The sequence below is a fragment of the Arvicola amphibius genome, chromosome 2 (genome assembly GCF_903992535.2).
Source record: "Arvicola amphibius chromosome 2, mArvAmp1.2, whole genome shotgun sequence".
Taxonomy (NCBI): Eukaryota; Metazoa; Chordata; class Mammalia; order Rodentia; family Cricetidae; genus Arvicola; species Arvicola amphibius.
Genome location: NC_052048.2, coordinates 82,906,233 through 82,924,049, shown reverse-complemented (window position 1 = coordinate 82,924,049; position 17,817 = coordinate 82,906,233). Strand labels below are relative to the sequence as shown.

The 17,817-nt window shown below is 34.6% G+C and overlaps 1 protein-coding gene across 3 annotated transcripts in view; it reads left to right on the top strand.

Annotated features, from left to right (window-relative positions):
* Positions 1–17,817, top strand: part of Grid2 (glutamate ionotropic receptor delta type subunit 2) — a 1,433,911-nt gene that overhangs the window by 465,319 nt on the left and 950,775 nt on the right. The gene's annotated exons all lie outside the window — the stretch shown is intronic.

Below are 17,817 nucleotides of genomic sequence, written 5' to 3'. Positions count from 1 at the left end.
GTCTCAGTTTGTTACACCCACATCCCATTCAGATACACATATAAGAATCTTCTCTGCTGTAGGTAGTAATTTTCACCCCTGTACTTTGTTGAAATAGGTAAAAATCTCTTTTCACATTGTCTTAGACATATGCTAATCTCAATCTATGAAAAAGCACATTCCTTAACAGCTTAGAATGGCCCTGCTCCTCTCTTAATCACTGTATATGACCTCCACAGAAAGAGCAGCGTAAATGTCCAAGGAGTGAAAAAACAGCAGACACAGATGACATCAGACGTAAGAATATCAACTTAGTTTTTGCTTTGTTCACTCATTAGTACTTCCATTTTTTTTTTTATCACTGGTCTGTCTATGCCACTGAAATATTTTCCTTATGACACTGGCAAACCATTTTGCCAAGTCATTTATTCAGAATGGATTTCTTACTAGCCATTTTGGGCAGTATTATCTGACAATGTTTCCTTGTATTTTCCCCAGCCATCACATTAACAGATTATCTAGAAATCCTGGTTAGATATCTGAGTCACTGAACTGCATGCGTGGTTTGAACCTCGGATTATGATGCCTGAGAGGCTGTGTCTCTTTCAAAGACTGTAATCCTGCATTGTGTTTCCCTCTTGTTTTCTCTGGAATACTAAAGTTAAAAGAGGATTATTCTGCAACTTCAGTTTAAATACTCACTTCAATACTATAGCCAAAGTTGTCAGTTCTTAATGTTCATTAATTCTCTTTTTAAATCCATGGTAGTTTTGCTGTAGAAATTTATGTGCTATATTTTCACTAGGTAAATCAATTGATGGCTCACATGCTGCTTTCTCTCTGATGGTTTTCTTAGAAAGCCCAGGCCCAGCTTCCTAGGGATGCTGCCACTCACATTGAGCTAGACCCTCCGGTGTCTATCATTAATGAAGATACTTTCCTACAGAGATGCCCACAAGCCGATATGATGGAGCCAATTCTTCAATAGAGGTTGTTTTTTTTTTCCTTCCCAAGTGACTCTAGGTTGTGTAAAATTGAAAATAAAAATTAAGTAGGGTAAATGATAGCACATTTATGCAACTAAGTTCAATTAATGAAGCTTGGAATCATTTTGTTTTTCTCCCTCTTGAATATGTTTTTCTAATAGCTTTAAAGAAATGATATCATTTTCCAAGTTTTTCAGACTTTCTTTGTTATAATTGTGTACATGTGCACATAAGTGAGAGAACAAAAAAGAGAAGAACAACTGTCCCTCTAAATACCTACAGAGACATAAGGTATATAAAGCAGTTCTGTCCTTTTTATAAAATGAATTTATTTATTTATTGTAGTTAACTTTTTAATATGTTTCAATGAAAGAAAATGACATCAATTTCCCTCCTCCCATTCTCCCTCTAGTCTCTCCCGAATACCCTTCTTCAAACCACGTTTTCAATCCTGCATTTATAGTATCTTCCTTTGTTATTGTCATATGATGTGATGTGACTGATGTGGTGTGTGTGTGTGTGTGTGTGTGTGTGTGTGTGTGTCAGAGAGAGAGAGAGAGATTGGGTGTTTGTGTGCATAAAATATACACATACAAGGTGCTTAGCCTATTTTTTTTTTTGTAATGTATGTATACAGACATAGGACTAACTGGTCTGCACTGGAAACCAGTAAGGGTTTTCATCCCAGGAAGAGGCTAATTATCCTTTTTCAAGTAGTCATCAGCTGCCTATAGTTCTGTGTTTAGGAATGGGAACCCACAAGATACCCCCTTCTTCATTAACATGTTCAATGCTATGGCCACTGTTCATATCTAATGTATGTAGTGATTTCTATTGCAATTTGCATAGCAGCATTCATTTCATCATAAGCACATAAAGCAAGGATGAGGGTCCAAGATCACACAGAAAAGAAAATGACAGATGTTATTCTAAGGTTTTAAATACAACTGCTTGAACTAAGAGTACTGCTACATACTAGTAATTCAAACCTGGATAGGTGAGGCAGGAGGATTACCTAGACTTCAAGCAAGCCTAGACTACAGAGGGAATCCTTGCCTCAAAAAAATGAAATTAAGCCGGGCGGTGGTGGCGCACGCCTTTAATCCCAGCACTCGGGAGGCAGAGGCAGACGGATCTCTGTGAGTTCGAGGCCAGCCTGGTCTACAAGAGCTAGTTCCAGGACAGGGTCCAAAAGCCACAGAGAAACTCTGTCTCGAAAAACCAAAAAAAAAAAAAAAAAAAATGAAATTATATGAGTAGTAACAAAAATTTTATTAATGTAATTAAAAATAAATCTCTTTTGCAAAATCTGTCTGCATTCCCATTAAATTGTGAAGGGCCACATCTTTCTCTTGGGATGTGCAACCTGCACCAGCACTGTTCTTATAACTATCAATACATGCCTGAATGGCTGCTCTGTTTTGTGTGCCAATGTACTCAGCCTCCTATACACTTTAGTAAGGAAAGTGGGGGCACTTCAGACAGCACTGACACATGGATGAGAATAATTTATATATTTATGGTTTGATGCTGATGATTAAACCCAGTGCATTGCACTCCTATTTAAGCACCACACCACTAATCCACATCCCCAAAACTGTTTTATTGATTTTGCTTTGTTTTGTTTGTTTGTGGAATCAGAGCCTAACTATATGGCTAAGCCTGGGTCTGAACTCGTAACTGCTCATTTTCCACCTCACATGGACTCCCATGATTATATAATTGGCTTTTTAACATACTGTTTGGAATGTCTTAATGTTAACCACCAAATCTTATTTATCAAAAAATGGAGTTTTAAAAAATATTTTAATTAATCACAGGTGTTCTCTACGCAGATGCTTTGTGAATATACTGGAAATACTATCCAGGAATGTTATATGTAATCCTTCGCAGAATTTTATGGTTATTTTAAATGAACTAAAAATCTTGATTCTGCTTTATTCTATAATCATTATAACTTTAAAAACCTAACAATGGTAGTTAAAGTAGCTGTAGATTGCAGAAATTTATTGAGTAGTTTGGGGACATAGTTTATGCCAGTATCTATGTCCCTCTGTGAGAGAGAGAGCAATGCAAGCTTGTTTCAATCTATCATGGGGAGACAGAATAAGCTACCTTTGTCCTCTAGTACGACTGAAAGGTAATAGCCCATTGCTTTACTGTTTGACATGTAAATGCATGCATGTTTTGCTAAAAAAAGAGAAGAGATGTAAGAAAGGAGTCTGTTTTGAAATTGTTACCAAACAAAAAGACTTTAAGATATTTTTACACATACTGAAATTTAACTTGCATTTGATATAACAAAAGAGAGTACATAAAATAAATGCTTTCATTTTATGTCTACTTCTTTATGTTACAGAAAGAACTAGGAATAAACCCAAAGAACTGGAGATGGTAAATGCTTTTATGATTGAGTGGCTATGCCTTATAGGAAACAAAGACTTCCCCTAATTTTTCAAAGATGAACTGGGTCTAAGAGATAGAGAAATTAGGAAAATGAAATTGAAATGTTAATGTGCACCTCCAAATAAATGGTGAGTCATTTATTTCTGTCTGGCATGAGGGAAGCATTTGTATGCTCATGTAAGGAAGACCAGAGTTCAAATGGTCATTATTGCTGATGTTCCAGATGGCCTTGGGAAAGTTGAGTACCAAGTCTCCTTTTCCTTATCTGTCAAATTTGCATATCTATCAGCATCTACACATCAGCATTGCTGTGATAATTTATGACTTCTTGCATTCAGTAGTTTCTGAACAATGATTAGTTTGTAATTAGAATGTAATACATTTGAATTCTGGCTACTAATTCTATTTAAATATTGTATGCATGTTTAAAAAGGTCCAACAACAAATACTTCAGAATCTGTGAATAAAAATGTATAAAGGGTGACAAAGAAAGGAGCAGTAAGATGGCACTGTGGCTAAAGCACAAATTTAAAAAGAATGGGAAGGCCTGGCAGTGGTGGCGCACGCCTTTAATCCCAGCACTCGGGAGGCAGAGGCAGGCGGATCTCTGAGTTCGAGGCCAGAATGGTCTACAAGAGCTAGTTCCAGGACAGGCTCTAGAAACTACAGGGAAACCCTGTCTCGAAAAACCAAAAAAAAAAAAAAACAAAACAAAAACAAAAAAAAAAAAAAAAAAGCATGGGAATTAGAGTTAGAATTCTCAACACCCGTGTAAAACATTGGGAATGACCCATGTGTGTTTGTAACCCTAACTCCATCAGGGACCGAGACAGAAAGATCACGGTGGCCTGCTGACTGCCAGTTCATGTTCAATGAGAAATCAATCCTGTCTTAAGGGGATAAGTTGAATTATGATACAGGAGTGCACTCCTCTGGAGTCTACATACACACATCCCCACCCCCCCACACCCACAACCCCCCCACACAAACAATAAGGCATTGCCAAAATCTAAATGAAATATATGTTGACTTAAAGTTTTGCTTAACTATTTCTTTTATACATTCGCAAAATTACTAAAAAGAATTTGAATAATTAGAGTACTCATACTTTCCATTGAAGAAATACAATTCGAATATGTTTGACTGTAAAATAATAGAGAGAGTGAGTAAGTGTGTGTATGTATGTGTGTGTGTGAACCCATGCATGCATGTGTGTGCATGCATATGCACACACCACATTATATGTATGGAGATCAATGAAGACTTCCAGGAATATCTTGTGTTTATTCTTGTTAGAGTAGGATTCCTTTTTGTTTCTAATGTATAGTATATCCAATCAGTTGGCCAATGAGCTTCTAGTCAATTCTTCTGTCCTGCCTTCATCTTTATATATGAAAGCTGGCTTTATGGAAGCATGCTACTATATCAGGCTCTTTATGTAAATTCTTAGGATCAGATTCAGTGTCTCAGGATTGTGTCGCAAGCACTTTTAGTTAAGTATCATCCTGGCTCCACTTCTAAATGATTTTTTTCAAAGGGGCATGAGGAAAGAAGATAGGGTGGAAATATTTTAAATATAGTACTAGCTTATGAAATTCTAAAATAAATCTTTATGAATTTAAAAAGTGACATTTAAAATGTAGTAACAGTGAATTCAAGAATTTCTCACTATCCGTTCTATCAAATCTTGGATATCATGTCTTACTAAGGAGTCCTTGATTCACATAGAGTTGAGTTATGTACAGAAAATGGATAAGGTTCCTTTAATCCTTCTACATAGCTGTCTACTTTTTCCAGGACTATTTATTTATTTCAGTTGTTGTGTTTTTCCAATGGCTACTGCTGATCTTTTTGTCAAAAATCATGCATAGGCATACACGTATATGTGTGAGTATCCAAATTCAAGTGCATTGACCAGTGAGTGTGCTGTTATGCAAGAATAGATCTATTTTCTATTCTATACCACCATAATATAACTCGAGGATGGAGATACCTCTATCAATTATTTTGTTTTTGTATATTGTTCAAGATTATCTTGCCTATCCTAGATCACTCTTGTTTTCACATGAAATTTAAGGTTACCTTTTCAATTTCTGTGAAGAATTATGTTGGAAATTTGATTGAAATTGTGCTGAATCTCTAGATTGCTTTTAGTAAGATGGCCAATTTCAAAAAATTGATTCTAAGAACTCATGTGCACAGAAAGATTTTTCCATCATTGGGAATCTTCTTTTATTTCCTTTTTCAGTGTCTTATTGTGTTCATTATTCATATCTTTCACTTCCGTTGTTAAAATTATTCACATAGACAGACAGACAGATAGTAGATAGGCAGACAGATAGACAGACAGATAGATAGATGGGAAATACTCTTCAAATTCATAGTATCACAAGGAAACAGTTATAGGCAGCAGCTCAATGCAATGCTCTTGGCCTACTGACAGTAGCAATGGCTTCTGTAGTATACTTGGCTTGGCAGAAACTTTCTTCAGAAGTGTCATTGTGGTAATAAAAGCCACTGAACACATTTCACTTTCATCAAGAGGTCATATAGAAAGGAAAAATAAATACTTAACAGGATGTTTTGAGAGATAAATGTTGAACTATTTTGAGTTGTGTGAAATAAATCAGGACCAAATATCCATGACTCTCCACAAATGACTTATTTTATCAGTATCGCGAAGTGATGGCTAGGTAATTGTTTAAGAAAATGTTTTTCCTCATATTTTGCACCTGAAAAATTTCCCACAAGTCCTCACATCTACATTATTATATAAGAAACGGTGTTATCAGCAGGTCAGAAGCCATCATCATAATTTACCTCAGAAACACAAGCAGTTATATGAAGTATTTACTGTTACTTGTTTATACTTTCTCGTGGTTTGTTTTAATTTGTCTTATTGGTAGTATGGATTAATGTCTCAGGGAAAATGGGAATGCCATTTTTAAGTAAACATTAAACAAACAAACTAAAAGATAAAAAGAAGCAGATCTGACATGATGTTATGCAACAAAGAAACTCCAAAGATAATATTGAATTTATTTTCTGCTGACCATGCTGCCTACACTTGAGAATAGTTAGTTTCCCCAGTGGGACTCTTTTGAATAAAACTATTTTTTTCACTTAAAAGTGATTATCAATTAGACCTAGCTTCTGTGTTTTGCATAGGAACATATCTTCTCCTTTCAGCTCTAGGACCCAATCTGTGAAGACCTGTGCAGGCCCCTGTGCATGCTGCTCAGCCTTTAAGTTCATAAGTGCATTGGACCTGCTTTGTTTAGAAGTCCTTGTTTCTTGGTGTCCTTTAAACCCTCTGCCTCTTACTACAAAATGCCTTTTCCACCCCCTTTTCTGTGGGTTCTCTGAGTCCTAAGTATTCTAAGGTCTCTCACTCTCTGCATCAATTCTGGCTATTGGTCTCTGTATTTTTTCTCATCTGTTGCAGAAGGAAGCTGCTCAATGATAGCGTCCTCTGAGCAAGGCACAGATCTTTGAGTATAGTAGAATGTCCTTAGGAGTCATTTTATGTTTTTTCAGTAAAACAGATGTTTTTGTTTGTTTTTTGTGTTTTGTTGTTGTTGTTTGTTTGTTTGCCTTTTTGTTACCATAGGTCCATAGACTATATAGTCTCGGGCTCTTGGTTGTCCTAGGATCTATCATAAGGTCTGGGTTCTATCTCATGGAATGGGCTGTAAGTAAAATTAGACATTGATTCATTACACCTACAAGCTTTGTAGCAACATAGCCCTAGCAAATCTTGCAGGTAGGATACCATTGGACAATGAAGGATTTGTAGCTAGCTGAATACTTATGGTCATCCTTTGATAGTGTGCAGAGTGGCTTCTGATACTAAGAATATCAACTCATAGTGGTGAGAGCTCTATGTAGGCACCAGGTCAACAGTTACATGTTGTGTATAGGTGTTATCTCCAGCAATGGGATCCCACAGTCAGTTCAATTGGATGTCACACATTTCCAGAACTTGAAGTTTCACTTGGGGATAGAAGATGGTGAGATGGGTCAGTCTTCCCCATTATTTTGAAATTTCATTTAGATTGTCTTCATGTTTGTGTGTTTGTGTTTGTGTGTGTCTGTGTGTATCTGTGTATTCCTAATTAGGAATCTTCTACTGTATTATGTTCTGTATGATCCCTGAAATGGCCCTTCACTTTACCTTTTGCTTCTTATATTCCCTGACTCCTCCCTACGCCTATTTTACTCTCCCTTACCTATCCCCTTCTAACTATATCTATGTGTTCTATTTCCTTGTTCTAGGGAAATCTAACTCTATACCTAACCTCTGTGGTTCTTCAGTCAAAGTAACAAACCACAGAATGTGAAAATATTTTTATTTTTACATAGGCAGAAAAATCAAAAAGATCCATGTAGAGAGACAGCTCAGTGCATTTGGAGAAGTGGTACAAAAGTAGACCTCATCTAATTAATATGATTATGGAAGTGTGTGTTGACTTAAATGGGCTATATAAAGATTATTAGGCTACTTAGTCAATTCTTTGATATCATACAGAATATATTGTATTGTTACCATATAGTAAGGGAAATTTGACATGATAATCTGGTATTTTAAGAAGAGAAATAATGAGCACAAATCATCTTCAAAAGGAAATCATCAAAGCTAGTTGCTTGAGGAAATTGAACAATGGAAGACCCACTGCCGGGGAAGAGTTAGAGAAAGCCATTCTCAGTGTTTGATTCTCTTTTTGGCTCAGTCTGCACTTGTACCTAGAGGTAAAATATTTTAAGTATTTCAACTTGATTGTCTAGTTTCATGCATTACAACTAAAAACGAAAATAACTCAAAGCAACTTTAGCATGCTAACTCCACAACTGGGCCTCTTTAACTTTGCTAAAGGAAAGTGTCCAGTGAACATAGAATCCACTCAAGCGTTTTCTATACTGTGAACTAGTGATAACCTAAAAGATGGGTTTAAACAATGTGTGATTGGCATGTGAGTCACATAACACATTTCTTTTTTAAGACATTTGTGTAAAATTATTTCTTTTTAAGTATATTTAAAATTAAACTTTATTACTAGAAAAGATAGTCCAATGCTGCAAAGTCTCAAAGAATACTTAGAAAAATCAAGATCACCAATAACAATGTGGGCTTCTCTAAAACTCATTGTTGTTAGTGAAAGTAAACATAATCAAGCCAGTAAGTCAAAGCATTTGACCTCTTTTGATATTCCATTTACATTTTTCACAGTTGGATGAAGATATAATCCCTATGGAGCTATTAAGGAAATAATTTATCTTTCTGTTAGATACTCAAATGTTTGACTGAGTAATATACAGCACAGAGGGGTCTTAATTGAGAGGCATGTTATCTGAAAATCACAACTGTGTGTGACATATGAATTCTGAAGGGATATTTATAAATATTTTAGCAATAACTGTTTATAATATGGATGTGACATGTGTTTTTCCAAGTCTAAAACATTTTCCTTATAATAATTGTCTATACTTGATGTAATTTATTCTGCCTTTGCAATACCGACACAACTTTTCTGTACTGCACACAATTTCCCCATTTTTCAGCACATCAACCAATTCCAAACATTGAGATTAATATTAAGAATCCGTTTGACTGATGAATGTATTAAGTTGACATGTTTTACCATGTTCATTTAATTTCACATAAAAATTCTGGACAAACTTTCATGTCCATTTTCACCATAAACTGCAGCTTTGAAACACTGTTGTGAGGCTCGTTTAAACATGGAGGAAACCACAGGCAAGCCCTTTCTTTTAACAGGCTTAATATTAAGGATTATTGACAGTTTTATAAGGTAAAGGACTGCCATTTCTCTGTCTGTAATATGAAGGACTTCTATACCTGTTGGGAAAGAACAAATGACCATTTTCTCCATTTCCAGACTTTTAAATATTATGGTTTCTTTTCCAGAACAAAACATACTTTAACTTTCAATTTAAATGGTACACATTTAAAAACACAATTTCACATGACTATAAGTATTATTTAGTTAAAGCACAAAATCAAATAAGTAAGAATCATGATAAATAGAGTTTTAAAGTTGTTCCATTTTTTTAAAAGTACAGAACTGCATTTACGAAGAATAACCTGTCTAACAGGAAAGAATTGTAAAAACACAGCTAAGCTCTGCACCTTCCTGCCATAGGCGAAAATGGTGTGCACAAAATACAGCATCCAGAAATTCTAAACTTGAAGCATTTTTTAGTTTCTATAGAGAGCAAAGAAAACGTCCAAGAATTGCCTTTGTGCACCTTATATGAAATGATTCCAGTGAAAATTAATATTTCTATTCACTGTTGCAGTAACACTAGAGATATAAGAACATTAGCATGTACCTGTAAATCTGTCTCCTTGGTGAAGCAGCAGAATGCAATTAAACCAGAAATTAAGGTTCTGAGAAGGCAAGATGCTCAAATCAGAGATAGGAAAATATAGTGAAAACAAAATATCCAGATTAAAGGACAAACACTAAAATGATTAGGGTAGAGGAGAACATATGTGAACCATCTCACACATTTGTTGATTTACTCCAACCATTTGGAAGAAAATTAAATATTTGGCACATGCCTTCAGTCTGAGTGAGCATCAAATAGTATTGGAAATAAACCCTAAGTGTCGTAGTCTTTTTCAATATTTTTGTAAATGAATAAACATGGCTGGCTGACTATGAAAAGAGCTTAGAAAGGTCACCACTCTGAAGGCTGAGACGTTGAAGTTTGGGTAGTCATACCTGATGAGACTCTTGTTCATTTTGGATTGGTCAGAGCATCACCAAAAATGGTTTAACCATCTCATTGCTTTTGCCACACTGTCTAAAGATCCCATTTCTGTGTCTAGCTCCTAGTTTAAACAACAAAAACAAACTATTTACTGTCATAGGTTCCATCTCTTGTTTGGCAAGATGGCTTTTCATGGATTGTCCCATTGGTTCTCTAGTAGATGCTGTGCCAGTAAAATCCTGTCTCTCACATAAGTAAATTTAATGTTTGTATTTTACTCAAGTCGTTCAGGACTGTTCTTTGGTGCTTCCAGTAACTTTAATAAGGTGGATGTGCTTTGCTTACAAATTTACTAAGGACAGTTTGATGTTACATTATGACTTTGCTTGTTATATCATGATGTGCGATTTAATTATCTTTAAAACTTTGGAAGAAAAGATATGTTATTATTCTCTATCATCCTCTATCGACAAAGTATAAAATGATATAGCCAAATCACAAACAACTTTTTGCATATCAAACACAATTTAAAGTCTCCTAGAATAAATTGCTGGCCATAGTGAGTTTGCATGCACATGCACGCGTGCACACACACACACACACACACACACACACACACACACACACACACACACACACATACGCACATTCAAACACACAAAAAGCAAGAAAGGCACCACTATAAAACACTCATCCTATTAACAGAATACTCCAAATACATACATCATACAGAAAATAAACTCTAAAAATGCTTGTCGTCCAATATTAAGAGGAATAAAAGATAGAACTGAGACAAATTAATTCACACTTGACTCCTTCGTCTGAAGAACTGACATGAACATATCCAGCCTTAAAATAATTCAGGCAAGCATCTATCTTTGATCAATTTGATAGAAATAAAGTGCTTCCTAAGGTTGCTAAATAAAAAGCACCGAATTTTAAAGGATGCATCATTTTCTCTATAAACTGCTGGCATCTACTTCATAAATGGGAATTAAATTTTGTAGCCTCTACAAAATCCTTAGGTAACAGTGATTTACATTTGTATATTAGTTGTTTCTGCTTAGTATTTTACTAACACACTGAAATTTGTTTCTGCCACGTTTTGAGAGAGTGAAATGAAAATGTTATAAAAAAAGAATCAGGCAAGCTGGGCGGCGGTGGCGCACGCCTTTAATCCCAGCACTCGGGAGGCAGAGGCAGGCGGATCTCTGAGTTCGAGGCCAGCCTGGTGTACAAGAGCTAGTTCCAGGACAGGCTATAGAAACTACAGAGAAACCCTGTCTCGAAAAAAAAAAAAAAAAAAAAAAAAAGAATCAGGCAATGACATTCAGGAAACTTGGCATCTTTGCCATTCTGCAGTTACGTGGAGCTGGAGACATTTTAAAACAATAGCTTAGCTTCTGCCCTGAAGAGGCTGCATTCCCACAGCAGAAGAATCATGGGAAGTGGTTGTTAAATTCAGTTGTTGTCAACTCTCTTAGCTTATCAGACAACCGAGTGTTTGTAGGAACACTGAGAAACAATAAAAACGTCAGTAGAACATAAATAAAGAATGATAATTTCAAGGGCAAGTACCCACTTCCTCTTTCACTACAGTTCTTAGTAAATACAATGGTCATCACAAAGTCATTTCTTTTCTAGTATCAGTCTGTGCCTGTGTAATGATAATTTATTCTAATCTTCTAAATGGATACAGATTATCATCTAATAAAATGTAAAACACTTTCACCTTGCTATGTAGCAGATAATCAAGGTTCCTCTCAAGACATATATTTTGATCTTCTGATCAGGTACAAGGATATGTCCTGTTGGGGTTCCCATGAGCCGTAAAACATATAGATCACATGGCAATACTCATCAGGTATTTAAGCAAGTCTTCAGATACATTCAACTTCCTAAGAAAATGCTATGACAGCTAGTTACATAAATGACTTACTTTAATTCTTTACAAAAAGTCTAAAATGCTTGGTGAAAACTGTTTATAAGTGGGTTATATTTTTGCTAGAGTCATTGAGCAGAGATATTGAGCAGTCCTTTCAATAGAGATATATGTCTTTCCTCTACTCTAAAGAACAAATAACTACTGCTTCAGGCATTCATCCCACTTCTAGATCGTTCCAAGTGCAAATTAAAGTGTTTTTTCAAAGAAATGTTTCAAACCCTTGTGGTCCATATTGCAATACTTGAGAAGACAGGAGTATCTAATCTTGGCACGTTACTTCCCTGTATGCCTAATGTGAGCGCCTTACTTTCCTTTGCTATGACACCTCAGATTCTTTTTCTTCTCCCAATCAACCATCCAAAATGTCAAATGAGCACTGCAACAGTAGGCTGCTTATCTAAGCCCGATCTGGATCAGACCTGTATGTAATCTATTAGAATTGGATGTGGTTGAAGCATGAACATCTTAAAATCAATAGATAACACCTCCCCCTTATTAATCTAGACTGTGTTTAATTACTGATATCCCACCTAATAGAACAAGTGAACTACAAAGCTTTTCTTCCACTTATCTGTCAGGAAGGTTTGCTGACTTAAGGCCAAAGGAAATTACCTTGTCAGAAATGTACTCACTGGTTTCTCAAAATATGTAAGCTTGCACATTTTTAATTGATGCTAAATGTATATGCTTTTATCCCAAAGGTGAAATGTGTTTTAAAAGGTAATGGAGAAATGATGTTCTATCCCACCTTCTTTTCAAGCTGTGAGTTTAAGCATGTGGAAGCAGGGTGCACACTTATTAGGGTAAATGATGTATGTCTTTCCGTGACCATCCGACCTCATTAGTTTGTTTTATTACTAGACCACAGAATACACTATTTTCGTTGCACTCAGGTGATAGTTTCTAACTACTGCATATTATTGAATAACAGTTGTGTGACAAAATATACAGCAATCCAGATGCACTGTATTTCCACCCAAACAGGTGTAACGTTCTATGTAAGCTGTGCTTAAATGTTTAGATTACTTCTTTCCCAATAATAGTCTTTATACAAGTGTATACAAGTGTAACATTGAATCTGGAAAGGGGAACTGGTTTTCTCCCTCATTTCACTTGACTCTCATCAAATCTGTATATGAAATTGCCAGGGATATATTGAAGTAGAATATTGCATTAGTATTATAACATGAACTGGAATTTGATATAGATATCTTCATCATATTTGGAGGAATTCATTGCACTTAATGTCAAAGTAAAATTTATGTACTCAGAGTGAAATAGATCTTTAAGATATTCCTAAAATTTCCAAAGACAGTGTAATAGGACTCATTCACTTAGAGCAGCAACCTAGTGGTTCTGCCAGATAGTACAAAGCTAGGATGTCCCATCAACATCTACATTGTCTTTGAATATGACAGGATAGAGTAAGAGTGGCAAACATAGACACTGAGGGAGGATATTCTATGAGAAGAGAGTCTATAAGAATGGTAATTAAGATTTGGAAGGAATAAACATGCCAGGAAGGTATGTATGAAATGAGATGATACAGAGGTTCATCAGGCCACGTAACAAAATGAGGTACAGCAATGTGGATTAGAAAAGAGATTCATGGACATTCTAGCTCCAGGCCACTCAGATTCTTTTGTATATATGATTTATCTTTATTGATATTTAATGTATAAGAGATTAGAATGCAGGCATTTTTAAATGTTTCTTTTTAAGAAATTATAATAATGAATAATAAAACCATCACATTCATGTGAGTAAGTTTTATGAGCAATGACTTTATTTTTAGAAAAGATGCAGAATTATACTTGTGTTTCTACATGTGAACATGTATACTGCTTCAGCAAATCAGTTTAAATATTAACAGGAAAAAAATGGTAACACCATCTCAGATAATACTATAAAAGTTGACTCCATGGTCCTCATAATGGGCTCATCTTGTCCCAAGGGACCTTATTCCAACTTTTATGATGCATAACATTGAAGAGATTTTTAAATTCCTTATATATTCAGAAACTTTTATTGAAAGCAGAATATGAGCTGAACATTGTTTCAGAAACTATACTGGTTCTTTGTATGCCTGATTGTTGACAAAGAGCTAGATTTTATCTTTTTGTATTATCACCTTTGTGCACAGATAGATAATGTGACTGATACTATATTATTGTCTGTCCATCACCAACTTTCTCAATCTTCCCTGTCTTTGCAGTCATATCTATGAGTGTGTTGGATAGCATACTCAAATAGAGCAGTAGTTACTTAATTAAGTAGAAGTTGTGTTGTTCTGTTGCATGGTTATTTATTTAAAATTCATATGCTAGAGTAAAGTTTGCATATATAGTAAAGATGTTTGGAGAAAACATAAAGATAATATAAGTTTGTTGAAAGAAAGGATTATATAAATTAAAGGTATTATTTTTCTAGGAAAACAATGACTTCACTTTGTTGTTTTGTTACAGTCTCTTGTTTTGAAGCTCCATCCTTTCTCTTCTTCCTCATGTATCATTCTATACCAAATCCCAGAGATATTTATGGTCTTTGTTTTGATTTAATTATATTTTTATTTTTTTAATTTATTTTGTTTATGTTTAAATTAAAGTCTAATTATTGATGTTCTTTTGTGTCTCCTTTGCCAACTAAAAAAATCTCCTCTTACAATGTTAAAATAAATCTTTTAGTATTTGTAACTCTTTTCATGGCTGTCTCATCAGTTTGCTGTAATTCTTGGAGTTGGTGCCTTGAGCTTTCTCCTCTCAGTAGACTTTGTTCTCTTCAGAACTGGCATATCAAACATCTTTCTCAGAGGAAGATTTGCAGTCTAAGTTTCCAAGGCTGTTCTCCCTGCCCCATATTTCATCTACCCCACTTGTATTCCAACACCAACTTTCATAGCCTTCTTCCTGGGAGGGAAAGTTGACATTAATTATATACATATAAATTTCTTAGGTTTTCCTCCAGTATCACTCAGTTCTTTCTGTACACAAACAAACACATGCATGGGCACATAGACACATGCGCATACCTACATATTCACATATATGCACATACATACAAGCATACAAATACACATGTACACTTACTTACATACACATGTACACACACATAAGAAAAAACACACTTAGTTGAAATAAAGAAAATGCGCTGTTCTATGTGCTTTCCATGGTTTCTATTAAAAAAATATTCAACATACAGAAACATTTACATATCCAATTTGGAAAGGAAGAGCTTGTTATTACAGAGGTCCTCATGATTGCATTGATGTGTTCCAAATCCTATGTGAAAAGTATGTTTTCAAACTCAGGACTGTTCAGTATATAATTCTGTCTGCTTCCACTACTCTTAATGACTTTCCATATTTTAGAAATTGTAAAAATTCTTAGTTTCCACTTTTTTCACGATTATCTTCTGCTTTTGCAATCACCTGTCAATGTGGAGTCATTTTGTTAATAAATGGCTACATTATGTAAGCTTTCATTATTTATCACAGAGCTGAGCTTCCAGGTTATTAAAAGGCCTTAGAGACACAACTTTTGTCGAAAGATGTCACTACTGCTACTTCCCTGACAATTTTGCATGTACTTTGTTGAACACTAGGTAGACACAACCAGGTTGAACTCTGTGGATCCTCAGCTCCCAGCACTTCTGCTCCAAGCCTTTGCTCGTGGCTCACTCATCACATGTGCCCCAGAACAACAGGGTTCTTTCACAGATTTCTTCTGAGCCAGTTTTCCATGCCAAACCTTGCAATAACTTCAGTGTTATTAAAATCGCATCTTTCTGGCCCCCTGCACTGTCTCTACTTCCTTTTCTATTATCTCTATAGTCTGTATTTGTATCTTTTAAAAGTAAAAGATTTTTATTGATTTGTTTGTCATTATTAACTTTACACATTATATTTATAAATGCATACCACTGTAAATATATTTGTAAATATTATATAATGTGATCTTTAAACAAAATTTCCTCCATTATCCCTCTGTATTCCATTCTCTTGCTCATGGATTGCATTTTATTCCCAGGTCTCCACCATCTTTCATGTTCTTTCAGTTTTGATGGCATAACAATGGCATCTACACCAACATTATTTTGAAACAGGGTGACATTAACTTATGGAGATAGAAACAAAGTGGTTTTTAAAAATATTGTTAGTATATTTATTTTATATTTGTAATATTTTAGTTTGTCAGGTAGGCTGCATCAACCCATGGGAAATGGTGGTGTTCACTCTGTGGTAGGGCTTTGTAGCATAATGCTATGTCTGGACTCTATTCTTTTCTAAGGAAGTATTTTGTGGAAGTGGGGTAAGGGATGACACTGAAGGAAAGCAAAAAAATCATGACCTATAACAAAAAGAAGTTATTTTAATATTTTAATAACTGTGTCTTTGCTATTTCTGGTATTTTTCTTTCTATACCATGCATCATAGCATCTAGCAGTTTAAAGGATTCCCATATATTTATTTCTTCAACTTCATCCTTTACCTTTAAATTCCCTTTTATTTCAGTAGTTTAATATGTAATTCTAATTTCATTCTAATAACAAATCCTAATTCTTTTGTTTTCAAACCATTACCTAATTCTCATTTTAGTGTGACTGGCCCTTTTAATGTGAGCCATATTGATCATTCAAAAGAGAAAAAAATCAAGAAATTTTGAATAGTTTCTATTACCCTTTTAGGGTTATACTCTGAGTTTTAAACATTTGAAATTTCCAGAAATACACTTTACAATTGGTTATTACAGGAAATTTAATTGTGATATATAATAAGCAAAATGACTAAAACAAATACTTTAGTCTTTATAAATAGAATGGTATTTGGAAATGCCATCACATGATAATATAAAAATTTTAAATCTTATAAAAATAATTCCATTTATGTTTCTCGGAATAATGTGTACTTTTAAAATGACTTATTTAGACTTGGAAGAAATATCCAATTTTCAAACTTACTATGGGCTATTCAACTATTAAAAGATTTATAAATGTCTTATCTCCAGGCTGTTAATCATTTCACTACTCATTGACATTTGTTTGTTATGTTTTAATAGATACAGTACATATTTACCAATATGTATGTTATTCACTGAGCTTCTTTGTTAATCTGTTAAGCCTTCTCATTGCCACATTATATTAAGATAAGTCTCCATTATGTACCTAAGAAAACATGAAGTGGAACTATACTTTGTTTTAGACTTTACTGAATTTTATATAGTTATGGTAGACAAATTTTTTAGATGGTTTTGGCAATGTTAACCATCTACTACAAAGACTAACACACTGCTACATTGAAAGTACACCTAAGCTTCTTTATACAAATATAATTTATTAGCAGTTTCTAAAAATGAATTTGTTAGACTTCAAGTGTCTACCACCTCATCTTTTTCATCTCCTACCTTCATATTTCAGTGTTTTGCTTCTGAGAAACTAGCCACTTTGAAGAAACACCAAGAAAAGTGAATTTGAATTCCCAAGAGATAAAAACAGATCAAAAAGTGTATTACAGTGAAACACAGAATATCAGAGACTAGTTGAAAAGGTTGAAATGTGAATATTTTGACCCCCAACAACTCAAGAATAAACTTCTTTCAGATGATTGGGATGCTCAAAATATCATGTGTGTTGTTCTGGAGTTGCAAAGGTTTAAGGGACATAGCTCTCATTTGAAAATTCTTTTTTATTCTAACTTTATTTTAGGAACTAATAATAAGGCATTATAGCTGTTTCATCTATTAATCAACCACTTATTTGATATGGGTATTG